This window comes from Maylandia zebra, linkage group LG18, assembly GCF_041146795.1.
Source record: "Maylandia zebra isolate NMK-2024a linkage group LG18, Mzebra_GT3a, whole genome shotgun sequence".
Lineage (NCBI taxonomy): Eukaryota > Metazoa > Chordata > Actinopteri > Cichliformes > Cichlidae > Maylandia > Maylandia zebra.
In genome coordinates this window covers 5,239,667-5,261,819 of record NC_135184.1, presented here as the reverse complement: position 1 = coordinate 5,261,819, position 22,153 = coordinate 5,239,667, and the positions used below count along the sequence as shown (strand labels likewise).

General features: G+C 42.7%; 1 protein-coding gene across 5 annotated transcripts in view; it reads right to left on the bottom strand.

Annotated features, from left to right (window-relative positions):
• Window positions 1–22,153, bottom strand: part of LOC101480681 (disco-interacting protein 2 homolog C) — a 205,257-nt gene that overhangs the window by 155,992 nt on the left and 27,112 nt on the right. The gene's annotated exons all lie outside the window — the stretch shown is intronic.

Here is a 22,153-nt window from a genome sequence, read left to right as displayed (position 1 = left end):
ACTTCTCTGTAAACCAGCTGCACCGCACACATTCACACTAATCTTTACTGTGAGGTGCATCAAACTTATAGAAGGTAAAAGACACAATAAAGCTGACAGCTAACAATTATTCCAAACAGCAAAAATATTCAGTCGGCCCGACACGCCGTTGACCCCACCAACGTCTAACCAGTGCTGAGATTCATCTAATTACCCAGATTTCCCGGGTCAACAATGCTGGCGACCTATCATCGGAGAGCAAAGCCCTCAACACCCCCCTTGACCCCACTTGACCCCATGAGAGGGATACAAGCTAATCCTCTTGAAAAGCGTGTGTGTGTGTTTTACCACATAAATCCAGTTCTGGTCTCAGTTTCAGTATTTCTGCTGAACGTCACAACATTAATTTGCGTGTCTGAAAACTTGAAATTATACTAGACAAGACAAGCACACTGCACATGTGTCTATACGACACATTTTTCCGGTAGTGCTACTCCTTCCTTGAGATGTTTTTGTGATGACTTGTGCAGCGCTGCAGATGGCAGCTACCCTCTCTTTAGTATTTTAAAACTAAAAGCCACTTGATTCATGGTCTTCTTCCAGAAGTTATGACTTGATTGCCCAAATAAATAAATAACTACTGAATGTTTGTTGAGAGCAATTTCAATTAGAAACTATTTTCCTTCTGCCAAACTACATCCGCCAATCAAAAGAAGTTTTGCAGTTAGCAAACGTTACAGTTCAGCTGAGGGAATCCGTTCACTGTCTTGCTGTAATTAGCATGAAGGTAGCTAGGAAAGGAGTGAATAAACCGCACTATGATGGGGTGAAATGTCCTTTCAGGGTGAGAAACAACTCGAAGATTAGAAGAAAAAGAAAAAGCTTGAATCCGAGACAGTGAGAGAAATCAAGCAGTCTGACCTGACGTCACATTTTTTTGTGGTACGCCAACTTCCAAACAAACTCCCAGCAGCTCAAAAGATGATTTATGCTCGCTTATAGAATGTACAATTTTCTATGTCGAAAATCCAAAAAGCCATCATTTTTCTCATGGTACTCTATAATCATCTACATCAGAGAGAAAACTATCAAAGAAGAGGAGAAAAATCTGAATTTCCACATGCCAGAGAGGCAGAAAGATGACTGCAGATGCAAGAAAGGTTGGCTTGTGAAGAAAGAGGGAGTCGTGCATTATCTCATCTCTTGTGAAAACTCTCATGCCAAGTAACATCTCTCCCCCAAATACTAAAGGCATTCTCATTTAAAGGCATTCTGGGAAACAGAAAAGCAACAGCCTAAATAAAACAAGACAGGCTGAGATAAAAAGCCTCAGTAACACATTTTTCAGACGTTTCAAAGCAGCTTATTGTTGGCATCACACGCCACGGGAACTGCATTCATCCCTTACTATTACTTTACATTTGCATCCAGATGATTCAAAGCCTCCGCCCCTGCTCGCTAATGTGGGATGTATGCAAATCACTTCCAGCCAAAGGTTGCGTTATGCGAATCTGAGGAGCTGTTCAGAGAAAAGTCTGGACTGGTTTCAGAAACACACAAAAGCTTAAGACAAATGGCCCGAAAACCAGAGCTGTTCTGGTAAATACTGAGGACAGTCTGGAGACCGGCCAGCCTACGAGAGGAGAGGTGATTAGAAAATCGCCCCTAATTGTCAAATTGGATCAAGAACTAACAAACCATATTATGGAGGTTAAAGACCTCAACAGCTCCAGTTTAACTCGGTGAGAAGAGACGCTGTGTGAAAAGAACAATCCGGGTTTGTTTGCATTTATTTACTCAGGGTCAACCACAAACTAGTTTTTTAAACTGATTTTATTCAATCAGCCAAGACACGGCGACCACAGTCCCTCTGCTTTTTAATATTAAAATATCAAAGTCAAAACACACAGTGACTAAAGCAACTTATTCCTTTACGTTTCTCAGCATCAAACCACAGACTGAATATAAAAAACATACACCTGCATTTTCCCTAATGGCCAGTAGGGGGACTCGCTGAAAGAAACCCTCAAAAACCCTTTCCTGCAGTTTCTCAGTTACAAAGTGACAGTTGCAATTATTCTTTAATAGAATATGATGCTCATTTTGTATATAATAGTTCTCATATGTGTTACTTAGTATTAGTAACGCATACATTTTTATTAGACGAGGTTTTACTCAGATTGTTTCGAATGAAATTTTCTGATTGACGTACCTGGTGAATTAAAATACAAACCAACAGTTTTAACCATCTCATTTTCGCCATCATTAAGATTGAAGAATAAAAAGAAGTGCGTTCAGCTGAAGGTCAAATAAAACCTCAAGGGCACCCATGGCCCCTCACCCTCTCAGGGATATTGTGGGAGTTGGGGGGGGTCCGTTGGCTCTGCTGTTGCCCCCCTGGTCTCCTGCTGAGCAGAACAGTCTTCACTTGTTTCCCTTGCTTTTAATGCACAGCACCAGCCTAGCACACTCACACATAAGATTTGTAACAGCTACATTTTCATAGAGCAGTAAAGGACTCACTATAGGTGTTGGGGGCCCTCCTCCAACTACTCTCCATTTTAATGCAGTGGAGAATGGGATGTAGTCCCACAGCAGCATGCGACCAAGCTGGCGACCAGCATGAGGAGGTGCCAGGTTGTGATGTTGTTGTGGATGTGTATGGTTCTTCCACATGATACCGAGATCCCTGTTTATTTGGATAAACTGTAAAGTTGTTTCTTCAGACTCCAATCATCCAGTCTAATAAACAACACCAAGCAAAAGTCAGGATCTGAATAAGCTGCTTGGGATTGGCAGAGAAGATTTGGCAAGTTTTGCAACCCACAAATGCATTTTCCTGATAAATGTGGAAGTTTTGCTCTTTTAGATTGAAGATTTGTAATTGAACTGAATTGCATCCTCGCTTCTGATGGACAAAATGAAACCAAGGCTTGCAGCTGAGCCTCGATCTGCAACAAGAGTGTCTCACGTTCAATTCCCACAGCAACCATCCGCGTCCATCAACAGCCACCGAGCCTCTAACCAGCTCGCTCAAAGTTATTTTGGATGGCAGCATCAGATGGAAGCCTAAAATATAAATGAACTTCAACCTCACAACACTTCACGTCCAATCCAGCGTCGGGATCCGTGTCGTCTCCTCCTGAATACTTTATCTGAGTGAGTGTTTAAGGTAAAGCAACACTGCCAAGGACACATGTCCCCCATCAAGTCTGACATCAACAGCAGTTTAAAGTCTAACAACATGAATTATCTAAACCCAGCAGGGATGTTGTTACACGAGGGAAAGCTTGTTTTCTGCCTCTGACTTTGTTTGAAGTTGTTCTACAGGACTGCAATTATAGACTGAACTCAGAAGACAGGCAGACTCACCTGGAAGTGTCACATCCAGGGGAAGCAACCCAAATTAAAAAAGTCTCATTCACCTGCGCTTTAGCTGTGCATGATAGTTCAGCACGTCTACAGCGAGCTGGCAGCTCTTTGTGCACGCCAGGCTAAAACTCTGATGTAATGGAACTGCACTGTGCACGCATCAGGCTAGTCCATTATGGCACCCCGGGGCCGGGTTATGGTGTCAGAAATGCATGACGTGAAATAACACATGACCAGCAAAAACACACTGTGATAACGCGTTAAATGACTCAAGATTTAGCACGACAACAGGCTGAACTAATGCCGTGTAAGAAAACAATCCTCTCCTTATGACTGTATCAATGTTTAGCTTTAGTTTCAAGTGTTTCGGTGATGCGATGATTCAGCTTTTTCATCCTTTCGTTCGTCGTGCTGTTGATCTGTGATGTATTATACACAGGCGGGTTTCTGTGGGCTAAATTTAACTCTCACTCATATAAACAGGATTAGCAAAAATAAACAGTGGAATACCTCCGTCAAGGCTCCGCATCATCCAAAAACTCCAACTACAAGGATATCCGGAGCAGGATATTTTCTCAAGGACATCACAATTATTCTTATGATATAATATTTGTGCATATTTGACACCATTTTTTTTTTTTTTTATATACACGTCACATTCCTGAAGAATCCAGAACCTTCAGATCCTGATCGACTGAAAAAGTTGATCACATGTAAGCTGAGCAGGATTACTTTCAGAGTAATCAAGTATAATTGCATTTATTCAGCTGTTTTTAATGTTATTATTTCAAAGGGCTGTTTTATATACACTCCTGACACACAGGAGATTGGCGTCAGTGTTTCCACTTTCTACTGTGACTCACTCAAAGCGTAAGATTGACAGAAGCTCAAGCGTGGTTTTTAAAAAAAATGACATTTTGATAAGTAGCAGTGTAAAAAACAGAGAATAAAGTGTCAGAGTGTCAGTGTGGAGGAGCGAATAAAAGGCCTCCTGCAGTACTGAGTGTATTTACTGTGTCAGAGGTCACAGGGGTCAGAAGGAGGGTCAGGTCTCAGGAGTCAAAGTCTACATTTACCCTCCTAAAAAAGAACAAAGAGCTGAACTTTGAAACAGGAGGAGGTGAGGACGGGGTCAATACACATTATACGTATGCACAGACAGAGGCTACAGAAACCAGGGAGAAACATATTTAGAGAGAAGGAAACAAATCAACACATCACAAACACACACACGAGAACTCAAACCCTGAACCGCCCAAATTTAGTCAAAAGACAAACAGACGATGTGCTGCAAACACCATATTTAACACACCGGGGTGCAACGGGGCTCCTAAATAAGGCATCCGAGGTCATGAGAAGCAGCAAAGCGGCCGCTACCATGGCGGCTAAATAAACAACAGCTGCACACACACACAAACACACACGCTTACTTCTCCATCTCCATGATAGGATGCCGATTAAACTTAATAATGTGTGTTAATATGTCTACAAATTCACATAATTCAAAGCTCTAAGCGTCTCTGAATTAAACGCACACAAACACAGATTATTCAGTTACACTCAAGTCAAAGGGGATTTTTACACTTTAACCGAATCCACACGTTTTAGATATTAACGTTTTTTTGAGCAAAAAGTCCCTGGAAATTGCGTCATGTTTTAGCCAATTAAAATACAGAAAAGTATAAAAAAAAAAAAAAAAAAAAAAAAAAGGAGGTAATGTTTTTATTTTTTTTAACACTAATGTCAGAACACGAGGCAGGTCTGCCGATTACCAAATGTTTTCTCCTGCTCATTATTCATCTTTATTTTAAAGCAAGTAAAGTTCATTTCCGCCCTTCACCCTCATTATCCTTTCGACCAGTCAGGAATTTGGCCACGTAGCTGTTGTTTAAACATCCATTAAATGAAAAAGAACTTTCCACCACTATTCTGAGACTCTCCCACTGCTACTTTGTAGCCTGAGAAATGAGTTGCCGGAGATTAAATAACTCAGAACTAATTAAGCTTTAAGCTCAAGTACAGGAGTCACCGCTTCATGTTTTGAGAGTTATTACACCAGCTGACAATTTAGATCTGAAGTATGTTGTAGCTGGATTGACTGACTTGTGCTGTTTCTCTGCGGCCGTTGAAAGTGAACATCCAGATGATTCAAACCTCCTCCGGCTGGGTTCCCCGAGCAGACTGCAATCGCTCACAAGAGGATTCTGCATCGAAAACCTCCTTGTGACTGCTTTGGTTGCTGGCAGATTGCTGTGTTCACCTGTGGTTTGTGTGGACGATGCTGACTTGTCCACAAGTGTTTACCGTCCTAGCAGTCATGAAACTTGAAGTACACAAACACAAACTGGAAACAGAGAACGTTCACCTTCAAAGTAAAAGGTATGTCTTATCGCTGTAATTAACATATTTTAAAAGCCGCTCTTTTACTTTAAAGGCAAACAGTCTCCAGTAGCTTAACAAGTATTTGTAAGTGCAAACTACGATCAGCCACAGGAGCCTGCTACCAACCAAGCAATAGACTTCTTTGCAACCAATTTCACACTCGCAACCGCTAGCAACCAGTCGAGGATTACACATTGTTTCCAGTCACCTGACCTGTGTGAGCGAGTGCTTAAAGTGTGAGGATAGTAAAGTCTAATAATTATAATATTTGACGTTTGGAATTAAAGCATTTGCATTTTTGCATGTTTGAACCTTTGTGACTTTTGTGGGTCTCTAACACGCCCCTTAAATAGTGTGTTTATATATTGCTGCAGAAAAAAGATCAAAAAGAAAACTGTTAAAATCGATATTTTAAAAACATTCTAGTAAAAACAAATACGATTGTTAAAAAAGTTGAGCATTTCTTTGGTTTAAAGACTTTCAGATAGTTTCATGAAGGAAATAGTGATCACAAAAGGTGGATTATGTAGCAGGATGTTGTTTCACATGGCTCTGGGTCACTAACACAATCCACTACTGCTCTGACACTGAGACACATTCAGGCTCACAGGGAAACTGATATCGAGGAGCTCCGGTTATTGTTCCTTTATAAACATGTACCTGGTTTAGTATCTGTGGTTAAAAGGGCCCCCTGGAGTTTCTGCACACACACACACACACACACACACTTATAGAAATATAACGATTAAAGCACAAGGCTGCAGCAAGACATGCTGCAGGGAGGACGACAGAAAGCACTACCAGGTTTTATTGAATTGAACATGTGGGAACAGCGTGTATGAATCTGTCCTAGTGCTGCATTGTTCAAGATCACACACACAGTACAATAACCTAATAGCCTGTTTCACATGGTTTCACCCAGGCACCCCCGAACAAACGCATTAAATATGAATCCATATTCAGAGGAACACAAACAGTGTCCCAGTTACATTAATGAAACTGTGGGAGTAAAATGTGAGTCTGTGTTTTCCTGTTTTCTACAGGAGGCATGTGTGTGTTTCTGTGTGTGTTCATGGTGACCTTCAGGCACAGCTGAGGGTCTGACTGCCAGCGTCGCTGTTCATATGACTGGAATGCTATCCACAGCAACGTGTGTGTATCTGCGAGTGTGTACTGTCTTTGTGAGGGCCCAATTTAAGATTTAGACACAGACTGTATATAAAAGATGGCATCTGTAACAGTAACGTTCCCTATTAGAGTCCGGACTTGGCATTTTGAAGCCTCAGAGTTAGTGTTTTGGCTTCAAGCATGTTTTTTTTGAAGGAAAGGGTGGACTGCTAAGCTATCAGCTAACAATAGCTAGCTTAGTTAGCAAGCTTAATTGAGCCTATAGCATAAATGCTACAGGCTTATCACACAGAAGATCCAAACTGTTATTTATAGTAGGATTTAAACATGATTTTTAATTCTTTATAGTTGATATTTTAACATGGGAGGTTATGGGGACTTTCAGTTTTGGAGCCAGCAGCTTGTGGCCATTAGAAGAATTGCAGTTTTTGGCACTTAACCAGGTGGTTACCGAGGTTTTGTAACATGAATGTTTGCAGAACGCTTTTACTTTACAGACTTCTACAATGCCATTTGAGGCTTAAGGGCAGAGTTGGGTTAGAGTAAGGGCGATGCATTGTCAACAAAACCCCTCAAAAAGACAGAAAGACAAAAGTGTGTGTACTCAGGTGTCTCTTTAGCAGAATTAGCCGTAAAATTGTCATTCCCGGTCTGAACAGTAGACGCCTGTTTGCATGTTTCTCAGTGGATGAAGTTCAAAGACTGTGTGTGTGGTGTCCTGTGTGCCATGTGATAGACAATAGCCACTGTGTATGTGTGTGTGTCTATCTGTGGTTTGGTATGTTGATGAGGTAGTCATAGATACACCCCCCCCCCCGCGTGCACACACACGCACACACAGGCTCTCTAAGTACAAAGAGAGCTGTATTCGCCACCAACTGTTGCTGGCCTTGTGATCTCATCCCATACTTCGACATTTAGCTAATTTATCCTCCAAAACACAAGGAAAGACCAAAGGCAGCCTTTTCGTTTCTTCTCTTTTTCCTTTTTTGTTGTTTTTGCAGCTACTTTGTGGCTCTACGTGGGAACTCGGTTCAATTTCAAGGAAGATGGAAAAAGTCTGCCAGTGAACAACTTTCCACATGCAAACGGGCATGTGTCGTGATTAGCATTCACAGTCAGAATCAAACTAGCCGTTAAGATGAAAATCTTTTTAATCTCTTGCTCCGTGACAGGAATTCAGATGCTGCTGTTGCACTGAAATTGATGTTTTTCACCTGTGAGACACACCTGTCCAGTCTCAACGACTGTTAGCAGGGTAAACAGCAGAAACAGATCAATGCATAATTGCACAATGTAATGCATGTTAGGGTGATTCAGCATAACTTGTGCCAGAGTTAGGTTTAAATCTTTTGCAGCTTAATCCTGTGGTTTTCCTTGTGTTGTCAGTCTGATCACATAAGGAAATTATGTGGTTACAGTTGCTCCAAGACAATAACACCATATTAAATAACTACAATATACTACAATGTTACAAATTGTAAGAAACAGCTCTAATATAAACCGTAATATTATTATTGAAAATAAACTAACACCAAAATAAAGGCTGAAAATCTACACTGCTGGTATAATTTCTCCATCAGTGAATTTCATCCACCACAGAAGGTGAATTGAAGTATCCGTTTCATCCCGCAGTCTCACTACAGCACGATTTATTCATCACCACCCTGGCATTCAGCCTGAATAGATGATGATAGAATTACACCGCTCAGAAGAAGACAATTACACCACATCAGTAAGTGTGGAAGGCTGCTGAGCTCGGTCATTCAACACTCTTTCCCTACTGTGGAAAGGTCGTCCATCTCGGCGCCTGAAATCGGACTCTCAAAGAGCCACAGTGGGATGATGCGTGATAATTCCGAAATAAAAGACGAGGGCTGAAAATAGCCTCGGCAAAGTGAAAACGGAAGAGAAAGGAGACCCAGCGGATGGAAAGACCGTCTTTGTCACATGGTCAGGGATGAACACTGAGAAAATCATTTGTTAAAGCGCTATGGGCGTATATAATTCTACACTGGCTAATATTTGTGACAAGTCTAAGAGCCGCAGTCACACAGGCCTGGAGACCAGCTGGCCAACACCTGGCAACCTGCAGCAACTACTTGCCAACTGGTTGGGGAACTCTCATTTTTTCCCTAGCAACCAGAGGTTGCCAGGCATTCGCCAACCGGTGTCTAGCCTGTGTGATTGAAATCTTAATGACACACATTGTTTCTTGGAAAAATAAAATACTGAGAAGAGCTTATAGCTAAAAAAAAAAAAAAAAACTGCACAACTTTATGTGATGATACTGGTGACAAATGCTTTAAATAAACTGGATCTGTGGTTCTGCGTGTTTATGTTCTTGATGAGGCGACTTAAAGAACAAAAAGAGAAAGACTTCATCCCCTGTTCTCCCACGCATCCCACAATTCCCTGTAGCCATGCAGTCAACACACACACAAAGGAGCCTTTTTGCAACGTGTGTTGGAGGCTGGTGCCACACACACACACACACACACACACACACACACACACACACACACACACACACACACACACACGTTAGCCCCGCCTGAAGCTGGGCATCTGTCACTGGTCATCAGAGAAAGAGAGAGCATTCCTTCACTAGCAACACACACACACACACACACACACACACACACACACACACACAAAATATAAAAATATACAAAACCATCCATTTGCAGTTGGACAGCCACACACACACACACACACACACACACACACACACACACTTTGTCTCGATGTTACATGCAGGCTAACGGACACAAATACGCAGCAGACAGAAAAATGAAAACAGCTGAATGCCGAGTGCACGGCGGCTTTCAGCCTTTGAATTCCAGCAAAATGTGATTTGTTGTGAGGGAACAGAAAACAAGGACAACGAGCTTATCATTGAGATGATCACGGAGCAAAAATATTCACTCATTTCTTCCTGAATCAAGTTCAACACGACACAATCTGCAGTACGCACAGGTTTCATGCCAGAAAAACAACACTAAAGCAGCGAGGCACCACAGTTTCACCTTTTAAACACTCGTTTGTCATCAGTGTTTGTATTCAGTGAACAGGATGTTCCACATTAGTCATATACGGTCTTTACTATAGGGATTTCTGTATTTTCTTTGGATTTGTTCTCACACATATAAGACCTCAGTCAGTGGGGGGTTTTTTATTTATTTTTTGAAGGACTGGTTGGACCTCTTCATGTAGCTGCAAGCTTGTGCTGTCATTGCTCCCGTGTTTCACTCTATAAACCGCAAACTATGACACTATCTTTGTTAGAACTTCTAGACTGAGCGAAATCCTTTGCTATTAGCTTATAAAAACAATGATTATCACCGTAGCGACCCACGTTTACATAAGCTCATAGATTTCTGAGCCTTAAACTAACAAAACAATCCGATAATGTCCACGGTTCGTGTCTCCTACGCCCGGGTGTTCAGCCTCTGCAGATGTCAAAACCCGCTGCTGGCGTGTAACACTGGGTGTTTCCGCCACTTCACCGCCAACACTTTTCCTCCTCGGTCCGCAGGAGGAAGTGACCTGGACGACACCCCCAGGCAAAACACAGAATGTGTTAATTCATTTATCTCCGTTTCTTCTGCTATCAAAACAAAAGCCTCTGTGCACAGCAGGGGCCCACATTCCTCTGTCTGTGTTCACACGCTAGCATGCTAACTGTATATCTGGGATGCTGCTAGTCTCTATGCTTTATGATGTATATCATGTTTATCAGCTGCACCTCATCCAGTGGATGAACTCCACCTTCTTGGACTGCAGAAACTGATGAAACTTATAAATAATCCAAACTGCTGCAGGTTCTGGTTGGGTACGTGCAGTCCAGGAGTCCATCTGGGATTGGCCTGTGTGCGATAGGCTGCTCCTTTGGCACACAATACCCACAGAAAAACTTCAGAATAGAACATTTAGAATAAGAAAAGTCAATTTTAAATAATAACACCGTTCACTTTAATGAATTATGTGACTGCATTGTGCAGAGAATTAGTCGCTGAGCCGGCACAAACATACACATCCTGGTTGCTCACTCAGGTTTGCTGTTCTCAGCTTATTCTCATCAATCAGGTGAGACACCTCATGGTTGTTTGTACTCAGTGTGCTGGCTAAAAGCTTCACGGCTCGCTGGTTCTGGCTTCTGGAGAGTAAAACTCAGTCAACTTCCAGCTCTAGTATTCTAATTTTTCCTCCTAATGGATTTCTGAACACGGGCCAAACCCAGAAACCTGTGTTTGCAGGACGGGCTGGTTTTCTTTGAGACACACACAGACACGCTCAGTCAGCTTCCAGTTGATTCTGCAGAACGTGTGCATTTGACTCAATTCGCTGTCAGCACAATTAGATTATTTTTCAATCTACTCTGCGACGATGCCAAGAAGCCGGCTCTGTTGGGAATGAGAATAACTGAGGTGAAGATGTGATGGCGCGGCACAATCGGGGCGAAAATTTTCATAACAGCAGCAGGTTTCTTTTAATCATCGTGTTGTCCAGACGGGGTTAACATCTGGAAACTGTAAAGGCCCTTTAGCGTTGAATATTCTTCTGTGATGTTTCTCTTTAGGCTTTAAAATCCAATCATCTGACTTATGGCACAACAAGTGTGTTTCACTGTGAAGCAATAATTTGATATAGTTTTATCTCGATTGTTACATCTTATGACTGTCATGCTGATTCTGCAGGCTGCAAGGAAAAACACTTGCCGACCTCATCCCTGAAAACTCCCAGGAGCTTCTGAACGGCCACAGTGGGACTCCCGCCTTCTCCCCTGTCAAGGTCAGGGGTCAACACCATATTAAAAAGATGGCGATGTTCAATCAATAATTGTAGCTGAAGCTTGCAGACATCCAAAGAAACTCCTAACTTATTCTGATAAAGCTGGCAGCTTATAAAAAACATTAAATAAGTTCAAACTCTCACAGCGATCTTCTCAGCAGATAAAGCGTTACTGCAGGGCATCTTCTCCCAGTCATGTGTCCCGCATTCCAACATGAACATGTTTCTTATTTATTTCTATTTGTCCTGCTAACGTCAGCAGGGAGACCGTGACACGCGGCTGCCTGAACTCCAGGCTCCGCCGTGCTGATGGCGCAGTCATGTGATCTCCTCGCCAGCAGCAGCAGCGTCTGTTTGAAAGCCTCCAACGACCAGCAACAGATTACAGGAATTTAAAGTAGTTGGGATGAAATTTTTATCGCCCTCTAAGAAGTTTGTAGAGTTTTGGAAATCGTATTCTTTCTAACAGGACAACAGTAGTCCTGTCTCTCAGCCTCAGCTCAGTGAAATGAGAACGTTATGCAGCGCTCAGAAAATATTCTGAATGCTCAGTTTCAGAGTTTTTTTTGTCGTCTCCCCTTCCTCCTGCTGCTCAAACTATTTTGTCAATAACAGGCAGCCAATCAGAGGAAGGTGAAGCTGAAATGACTCGTTTCAGACTACGAGGCCCAGAATAAGATAAACCAGGATTATCTTGAACTGGGAATCATGCAAACCAGACAGAGGTAGGAATAAGCATGTCTTTTTCCCTTTCTTTTAAAAATGGCCTCACACGGAAATATGTGACATATCTTATACTCGCTCTGAGGGCAAGAACATTTCTTAACCCTTAATCACTCAACAAGTGTTTGCCCTTCCTGTGAGAGAAGGTTAGAAACACACACCTTTCATAAATTAAGGAACTGTTGCTGCTGACGATGCGATTATTCTGTTGTTCCTGATCTGAAAATGATCTGAATTTGATTGGACTTCCTGGCTACAGGGTGGAGACTAACTGGTTTGCTTAATCACCCCACCATAAAGAGGCTATACCCAAGTTTTTTTTATTTTGAAAGTTTCTTGGTGCTAACCAGCCCACCGTCCACCGTCAGTGGTTTCAGCAGGAAACAGTAGTCCTTGTTCTGATCTCTCCAGGATAACAAACCAGAGACTCAAGGGAGCGGTCGCTAGAAGAAACCAAGGAGAGCGAGAACAGCCTGGGGGTGAATAAATGCAAGATGGCACAGAAGCAATGTAGCTTTCAAAATAAAATGCTAATAACAGATTGATGCAGGTCCAACAGTGAGACAAAGATGGGCAGGCGTACCAGTTCAGGAGGCTCTTTGTACTTTATTTGCATTTTTGGTTCAAGTGCAAGACTTTATGCGATCTGCACAGACGCATCCATCCACAGAAGACAGCAGGAAGACGAAAGCTCATCAGCAGGGGGTTGATTAAGACCGCGCCGTGTCGGCAGGCCCCTCACTCGGTGATGAACGTGTCTCCTTTATGGGCGAACCTCGAGGGAACCTCAAAGAATATGCGAGGAAATCAAAAGTAGAATATGGGGCTTATTACAGCTCCTGAGATTAGTGTTTTTCATTTCAGGATATTTTAATAGCCAGAGTGAAATATCTCGTAATAACGCCGCTAAGACAGAATTACAGAATTACATTACAGGCCTTACATTAAATTTAGAGGAAGTAGACTTTCTGAAATAAAAGCTTTATTAAAGCTCAGGTCAAAAGTGTAGCTCTATCAAAAGTTTAGCTCTCTCTGTAAGGTTGCAGTGCATCATGGGAGCTGGAGTCCATTTGACCTGCCCTTGCACTTCCAAATATTTCCCATAAACTCTCGGCGCTCCCTTTTTTCCAGCCCAGTCCCATTTTCCATCATCTTTCCTTTCTATCCTTCTTTTTCACATTCCTCCTCTTCTCACACCAACTTTTTTTTTAAATAATCTTCTATCCTTCAGTTCCTCTCCAGTGTCCTTTCACTGGCCCTTTCTCTTCCATCCTTTCCCTCCTTCCCTTCGTGCAGGAATGCAGTCATATGCTTGGACTCTTCCCCTCCAAACACACACTTTCATTTTCAAACAGACGCACACTTTTTGTCGCAGGGGAAAAATAAGCGTAGCCATAGCCGATCTGAGGAAACGCAAAGGCCGAGCTTTCATTGGTTAAAAGCAGCCGGTGTGTGTAGGGTATAGAGTTAATCAATCCTCTGCGCTGTGTCTGTGTGAATCTCGTGAAATGTTGTGGCTGCGCTGTGATAAAAGAAACTCTGTGTAGAGCTACAGAGCTGCTTTTGTTTATCGCGTACAAAGAAAGTGAGGAAGCGTTTGCAGAGGGTGGAAGAAATATGTTTGAGCTAAACTCCTCACTGCAACTCAGCTTTCTCCAACTGGAGCTTCGTCAACTTTTTGCAGGCTGCAAACATTTTACAGGATCTCTCTTAGCATTACTGCAACGACCAAGATGAGAGTGACCCAGTCAAATGGTTTGCAGTCACTGGATACCACTGCAGGGACTGTTTGCAGTTTTATGAGCATCCTGTCGTGAGCTGTTGGATCAGAAGCCAGGTGAAAATCACTTCATCAATTACCTTCACAAAAGCAACAATTATCCGCCCACCAACCGCCGACCTGTATCATCGAATCAGAGGGAGCTGCCGGTTACGCAACGACGGTTTAATCCACCGCTCTTAAAGATCGGCTGATCTCAGTCAGACGCCGTCTCTGGGTTTCATCCAATAAGCACCACTATCCGGGTTTCCAGACCAAGCCGTCGGTAACCTGCTGCCAAGATCTGCCGAGAGCCAATCACTCACCACGCTCGCTCCCGTGTAATCACTCCATTACGCAATCCCCTATTTTTATTACTTCTTTCTCTGATTGTGTCATTTTTTTTCTTTTAAATCTGTTGTTATATGTATTAAAACATGCATGTGCCTCTTGAATTAGAGTGGAAGTGGGAGAGCTGAAAGGCCCTTGGGAGTTATGGAGAATGTGGGGCAAAGGCACACCTCAGCGGGGTTTCCTCTGGTCAGAAATGCGACCTCGGTGACCCTCTGTCAGCCTCCATCACCTCGCTGTCTGAGCAGGGGCGACCCGAGGAGTCACGTCACAGAGACGACACCACGGTGACAGGACTGGAGGAAGGATCTCCTTTCTCTCTCTCTCATGGTTTGTTTCTTTCACTATTTAATTTCCAGAAAACAATTTTATGTTTCAATTATAAATATAAGGAGAATATTAGGATGTGTGCAATCTCTTTTAGATAAGGTGAGGAGCTCAGATGATTGCAGGGGGATGGAGTAGAGCTGCTACTCCTCCACATCAAATGAAGCCTGTTCAGATGATTCAAACATCCTGAACTCCTCCTGGCTAAAGCACCTCAGACATGTTCGATCCACTTAAGACATGCTGGAGAGATTATCTGGGAACTCCCGGGCTTCCACCTGGATGAGATGGATGAGGTGGAGGACCTGACCAGACAGAGGGAGGTCTTAGGCTGTTGCCCAATGATCAAATACTTAAACAGCCTTGTATCTGTCCTGAGCTTCTCCAACTCTGTACCCAACAGATTCCTTTACAAAGACTAGATGTTGCCCCTCCCCCACGTCTTGGTTTTTGGGGCTAAAATGTAGGTCGGTGCAAACTCAGCATCTGGTCTCATGATCATGTTGGCAACTGAGTTTAAAGGGGTGATGGTGCTTGGTGGGTGGGGGTGTGTAGCAGGCTTCAAGCAAACCTCCCACCACCCGTGTGGATATACACAGACTCCACTTGCTGCATCTCTCTTTGCCGTTCACTCTCCTGGTAACCCCAAAATTAGGATTGAGACAGAAGGGCAGAACATACGGCTCCATGGCTCTTTGAGCCTGGAGCTATGAGAAAGGGATTATGGGAGGTGCCTGCATGTGGACCAGAGATAATGGGAGGGGTGAAAAAAACAAAAAAAAAAAAACAAAACACAGAGAGAATCTTAGCCAGAGTTTTTCTAAGCTACTTCCACTACAGGAAACCAGTGAAGACATCTGCTTCATCTTCTCATTTTATTCTGTTGAATTTCCTTAAAAAGCCAAAGATAAAAATGGACACCTGACATAATAATTAAAATCAAACACAGACCGTCTGCAGGGTCACTTAATGCGAGGGTGGCTCTACTACACTACCAAGAGCTGTTAGCATCACAGACGAGCTGAAGGAGCTGGCAACAGACCGATGCCCAAACTGGCCCAACGTGCTGGTTACAGCATCAGATGCCATGTTTTTCTGAGGCCTGGCAACACCGACGACAACATACAGGAAGACTGGTGGTGACCTAATTCGCAAGCCAACCTCCATCCCCGAAGGGCAAAACTAGAGTAGGCAGAACAATAAGACACACGCACGCACAGACACACAGTACAGCTCATGTCTAATGTGGCTTTCAGAAAAACGTCACACGAAGCAGGTTGGATGTTAGACGAAGTCACTTCTGACACATTCAGAGATTCTGATTTTCAAAGTGTGTTTGACCTGAGGAGCGAGACGAGTCGGCAAATAAGTCGTTTTATTTTTTTTCGTTAGTATTGATGGTTCCACCATTGTCATACTGAGGCAACCGCAGCGTGCGACGGCAACATCCGGTCCTCTTTTTCTAACATCAAAGACAGTAAGTCTGCAAAGAAGGTTAATATAGACGTGTGTTGTTGCAGCTTCCACAGTTCCACCGAAGAACCCACGAACATTACAAACACATAAAATCAAAGGTTTTCCTCACATGCAGCCTTTACCTGCCGTGAACAATGGATGTTATAAACAAAAGCAGAACACAGAGCTACACAGGAAGCACCAAAGTAACCAAAGTATCTGAGATGACTTTCTATATTCGTTGGCTTTAAATCTGCATCAACAAGTTTTTGTTGCCTCACTCACAGTAAAAACAGGATGCATGACTAGGAAAAGAAAAATCAGCGGTTGCTCGGCGATCGCGTTACATTTTTTTGCGGTTAGAAACCGCCTTTAAGTAGCTGCAGTGACCGCTTTCGATCGCACCGGTCGCCAAACCCGTCTCCAAACTATCACAGTCACTTCGCACCACTGCAGGACTCGACTGTATTCTGGTTATATTCCTATATGAGGCAAAGGTTACATGATTTTGCAGTTAAATCATCATCCTGCAGCAACTACATCACTTCTGAACTTCTGCTTCAGGTCTTGTGACGTTCTGTCTGTGACTTTCTGGCCATGTAACAAAAACAGATTTGCAGTTTTCACCAATTTCTCGTCACCCTTTCTCAAACACACTGGATGAACAGCCAACTCAACCCCACTCAACCGCACACTGACAGCAGCTGACTGAGTGGTTGCAGAGTTAGTCCCCATCATTTTGATCACGTCGTGGTCTCAAACCACCGTTTTCCCCTCGTGTCACTGTAGCATTATTAAACCTAACCTTAGAGTAGCAGCTATAAAAGACCCAACAGTCATAGTGGGCATTTGCAAAGACAGTTTACTTCAACTCATCGTGCACACTACATTTTTACTGTGGTAGTGCAAAGGAGCGGTGTCGTAAATCAAACAAAGCCAGTTGTATATTTATCAGAGACTTTCTTAAAAGCCTGCACTGCAGATATTAAAAATGATTCTTTGAACAGTTATTACCAACTATTTGAAATGGTTTCATCCCTCTGTGATGCTAGAGATGTCATAGTAAAAAGACTAAAGCAGTCCATGAAACCCATGACACCGCGTGGCCATAATTCAGCTTCCCCTTCCAGCACTGGCACTGAAACCTTGCCCTGGATTACTTAAAATATACGAACCACAAACAAATCCAAAGTTTGACCGAAAAATCAATCACAGGATGAGAGATCAGGAGAATAAAAATCTAAATCACCTCTTTTTTTTCCCCACTCAGTCTGGCATAACATGATATTTTTTCCACCAACACAACTGAGACTGTGAGACATTGGAGACCAATAAATGATTTTTACGTGTCGTATCTGTAACATATGGTGCAAGGGCAGCAGGAAGTCACATTCAGTACCAAAGGGGCAGCATGGGACATACAGCAGATTCGATGATGGCCCTGACTTCCGTCCAAACCCTCAGTGACCATCTGCTCGGGAGTATTTTCCACGCTGGAAAAGGAGGCAGAGCAGAAAACCGAAGAGGTGAGATTTCACGACTTAAAGAGACTGAGCACTTTTGCAGATTCTCGCTTGTGAAAATCTAAAAGCAAAGCAGAGCGCCACAACCTGCCGCGTCAGGAACATTAAATCTTTCGTTTAACTGCGAGATCAGCAAGTGATTGGAAATTAAACTTAATTAGAGCTCGAATTGCAAAATCTATTAACCATGCAGGAAAAAAACAAAGGAAGACAAATCTTTGTCAAACAGCTTCTATTCTTTTTTCTTTTCTTTTTAAATAGATAAAAGAAAAAGAGCAAAAAGCCACACTGAGAGCGAAATGAGTTTAACTGAGATGTAATGAGCAGGCACATCTTTCTTAAAGGCCACCAGAGAGCGAGATGGGCGGACCTGCTGCGGATCTTTGCAAAGGTCAACAATCGGCTTCTTCTTTCTTAGATCCCAAACTGCAGCGCTTAATTAAAGACATCCAATTAAAGAGAAGCTCTCTTATTGGTAAGAATCATGTCAAGCCTTTAATGGCCAATACATCCAATTACAACTTCAGAGAATTAGGTTTGGAGGCATTTAACCTGAGAGCTGAGCGTTTTATCCGTCTAATTGGGAAATGAAGAACTTCCAGATACGTGGAGATTGAGGCGTTTTACTCTCTCAGTCAATGAGAAGGTGCTGCTAACAAAATCAAATCAAATGATCTTTGTGCCGTTCGTGAGAAGCAGCCAAAGGTGCTCGAAGCTCTTGATTCGAGCAGGCAACACTCGACAGTGAGAACAGAGTCTGCTGCAGTGCTGCAAGGACGCCTGTCTGTTGTTGTTGTTGTTTTCATGCTCTAAGTCCCTCTGTAGCTATGACAATGAGGTTCATCATCACTTAAAGCAAATGAATGAAATCAACGGAGTAGATCAATAAAAAGTGACTGTGGAAGACGGCGAAATGAAACTGATTACATTCTGTGTTTGCCGAGAGCGCCGTGCGGTTCACGTCTTCATCTTCAAACCAGCAGGTGCGTGGTTTTCGTCCAGCATTATGTTCGGCGTGCACTTCCTCCTCTCCGGCGTGCGACCGGACTCAAACAGTTTAATCCTCTCATCTGTGCCTGGAAGCTCAGGACATCCTGGATTTACACAAAGCCTCCTGTGTGTATCTGCACGCACCCTCCTGTATGGCCTGCAGTACCACCACATTTACATATCACTGATGTTGTTAGGTCTATTTTCACCAAATATAAATGGGTAAAAATGCATTTATTTAAATGCACTAGTGATTTTAAAAACAACCTGGATATGGATTATTCTCTTTCCACATGAATGCTCACATATATTTAAAAAAATAAATAATAACAAAGCAAAATAATTGAAATCTGACGACTCTGTAAATAAAATTTTACTCTAACACTCTGGATAATACAGAAAACACCATAAATGAACATTTAAAAGGACAAACATATAAACAGTAAGCGTGCCCTTCATGTCTTCAACGTGCTTATGTGTTTTCTCTGGGTAGTAGCCCAAGATGACCTCACAAACCCACTCTCACAAAGCTGCGAATCCACCTTTGACCCCAAGGAGCTCCAGTTTCATCCACGTGTTCACCTGTTTGCGGTTCTTTCTGTCCGTCTACATCTTTACTACCCTGGTATGTCTTCTCCCATCATTCAGTCCATCTTCACTCTGTTCAGTTTATTACAGGTTCCCTGAAGGAAATCTGAGACGCACACAAACTGAGTTTAGTATAATTTGCATCCACGATGAGATTACCTGTGATGATGTTGATGTCGTTTGTGCACAGAAATAATTACATGTTTGTATCTGCAGGAGAAAAACGTTAACAAGCTGCTAAACTGCAGTTTGTATTTTTCTCATGTTTACTGCTAAAACGTTAAATGTCACTTGATTTAATCTGACCGGAGAATTAGAGCTACGCCGTGCAAGTGATAAAATCATCAGCCAACAGACTGAGGCTGGCTGTACAGTCACTGCAATTTAAGCCTCATTGATGCCTTTACTTTTGCAGCTACGCAGCTTCTACAATTTTAACAGCTTGACGGGAGCATCGTGTGCCAAAGCCAGAGCCACTTGAAAACCTTTTCCTGGCCACGCTTCACTGCTTCTAGTTTTTTCAGCCCTGATCACATCCGATCAGATCTTGCACTCACTAACACTGGAAAGCATTGATTACTGTCGTTTCATACTTTGTGTCCGTTATGACAATACTTGTGTCCAAACTTCATCTCCTTGTGACAGCCCAGATAAGCAGGAACGTTGGGCCTGTATTCGGCCTCGACTCGACCTTACACGGGGCAAACGTCAGGTGCGTGGTGACATTTGGGTGACCCCTCATAACACTTATAAAGCCCAGACCAGAACTGGGTCAGGGCCACATCTTAAGTCTGTGGAAAACGTTGTGGTCCCAGCTGAACTGTAAAAGCCATAAAAGCAGCCGATTGGATTGGATTGGTCCAAATGTGCCCGCTGCCTTCAAGTCAATTTGACTGGTAGAAGCCAATAAACCAGTTACATTTACATAGTGGTTAACCCTCACAATAGTGAAGATGTAAGCGCTACAGCCATACCTGATGCGGTTTAACCATTTCTTTTTGGTCACATATTTAATCAGACAGCAGAAATCAGAGCATTAATTGTTGATTGACTGTTTTTTAGTGCTTTTCTTAAGAAATAACAGCAGAATTCATCAGTTTACCTTCAGTTTTCTTTAGTATCTTTGGGTTTTGGCTTCTCAGTCAGACTAAAAATATGTCTGAAGATGAATTTTTTAAGGAGACAAAAAAACAAAACAATTTTTTTCCCCCCGCATATTTTCACACGGGAGATTTCATATTCCACATCGGGCGCCAAACATGTCTGTGCCAGTTCTGATCAGCTGATAAGACATTTGACTCTTATCGATAACATGCCCCTCTATGTACCTCTATCATAGTTAATACACACACACACACACACACACACACACACACACACACACACACACACACACACTTTCCCACCCTTCTACCTACAAACTGTTTTGTCTGGGAGATAAAAACAAGCAGAAAAAAGAAAAATCTGGAGCCCGGCTGAACACAATGTTAATAACCCTGAAGCGGAGAGTGGGAGCGATTATCTGGATGAGACACTATGAGACACTAGACTGAAACACGACCGCTGTGGATAGATAAAATGAAAAACACACAAAGCTCCCATCATGCACCGCTCGCACTCAGCCAACCTCTTAGATAACACAACACCGGCCAAAAGCAGACGCTCGCTACTGGAGCGGAGCTACAACGCCGCAGATCATCCAGTAACTTACACATCAAACGTTTGACCTTTTCAGCAAAGACACTAAGACCCCAAAAAAAACAAACACATCTCAAGAAATTTCTGTCTTTTAATTGTTTTTCTATCGCTGACTTTGGTGTAGTACAAATGGGCCAGACTGGAGTCTTTACAGGGCCGATTCTGGCCCCCAGCCCATATGTTTGACACCCCTAACATAGACGAAAGATGACATTTGGTTCAACATTTAATTCAAACGTCAAACAAGAAACTGTTTCAATCTGAAATATAAACATGTAATAAGCATTTACTAATATGATACTGTACCAATTACAATAAAGCCTGACTTGAATAGACCACATATTTGTTACAGTTTGCACTGATATGAACACTTGGAGTAATTTAGAAATGCTGTCATTATACAGTGACTCCAACTTTATTGATTATATGCTGCTGCCTGCAGCTCATGCAGCAGAGCAAACAGTTTGTTTACGGTTTAATGTAACTAAACATCTCAAGATTTGATTTCCCCTCCCAAAAGAAATCTGTATCTGGACCAGACCCAAATATTTCAGCATCATTCACACTCTGCCAGGTTAATTATTCACACCGAGCAGCAACCTTGAGGCTAACCAGTCAAACCAAAAACTGCAGTACATCCAACGGCCACTTGGAGTCAACTATAGTAGAGTCGATTTCCTTTAGATTGTTAGTTCTGCTTTCCACACATCCGGCTGTGGTGGAAAGTGAGTTCATTAATAACTCGTCCATTTAAATTTTTATTATAAGCATAAAACTATGACTTACTGACTCATGGCAGCTTTGAGTCACACGTTGGTGCCAATTAGGAAACTGGACTTTATGACTGTTTGTGCCTTTTGACACATTTTTACTACAATCATCGTCTTTCAGCTGCTCCCGTTAAGAGTCGCCTGCCTCCATCTCACCCTACCCTCAGCATCTTCCTCTATCACACCAAACCCTCCACATGTAATCTTCCTCTTTTCCTCCAGCCTTGCAGCTCCATCTTCCATCCTTCCTCTACACATGTCCTGGTCACTCCCAGTGAAACTATTAGCATCTTCAGCTCTGCCACCTCCAGCTT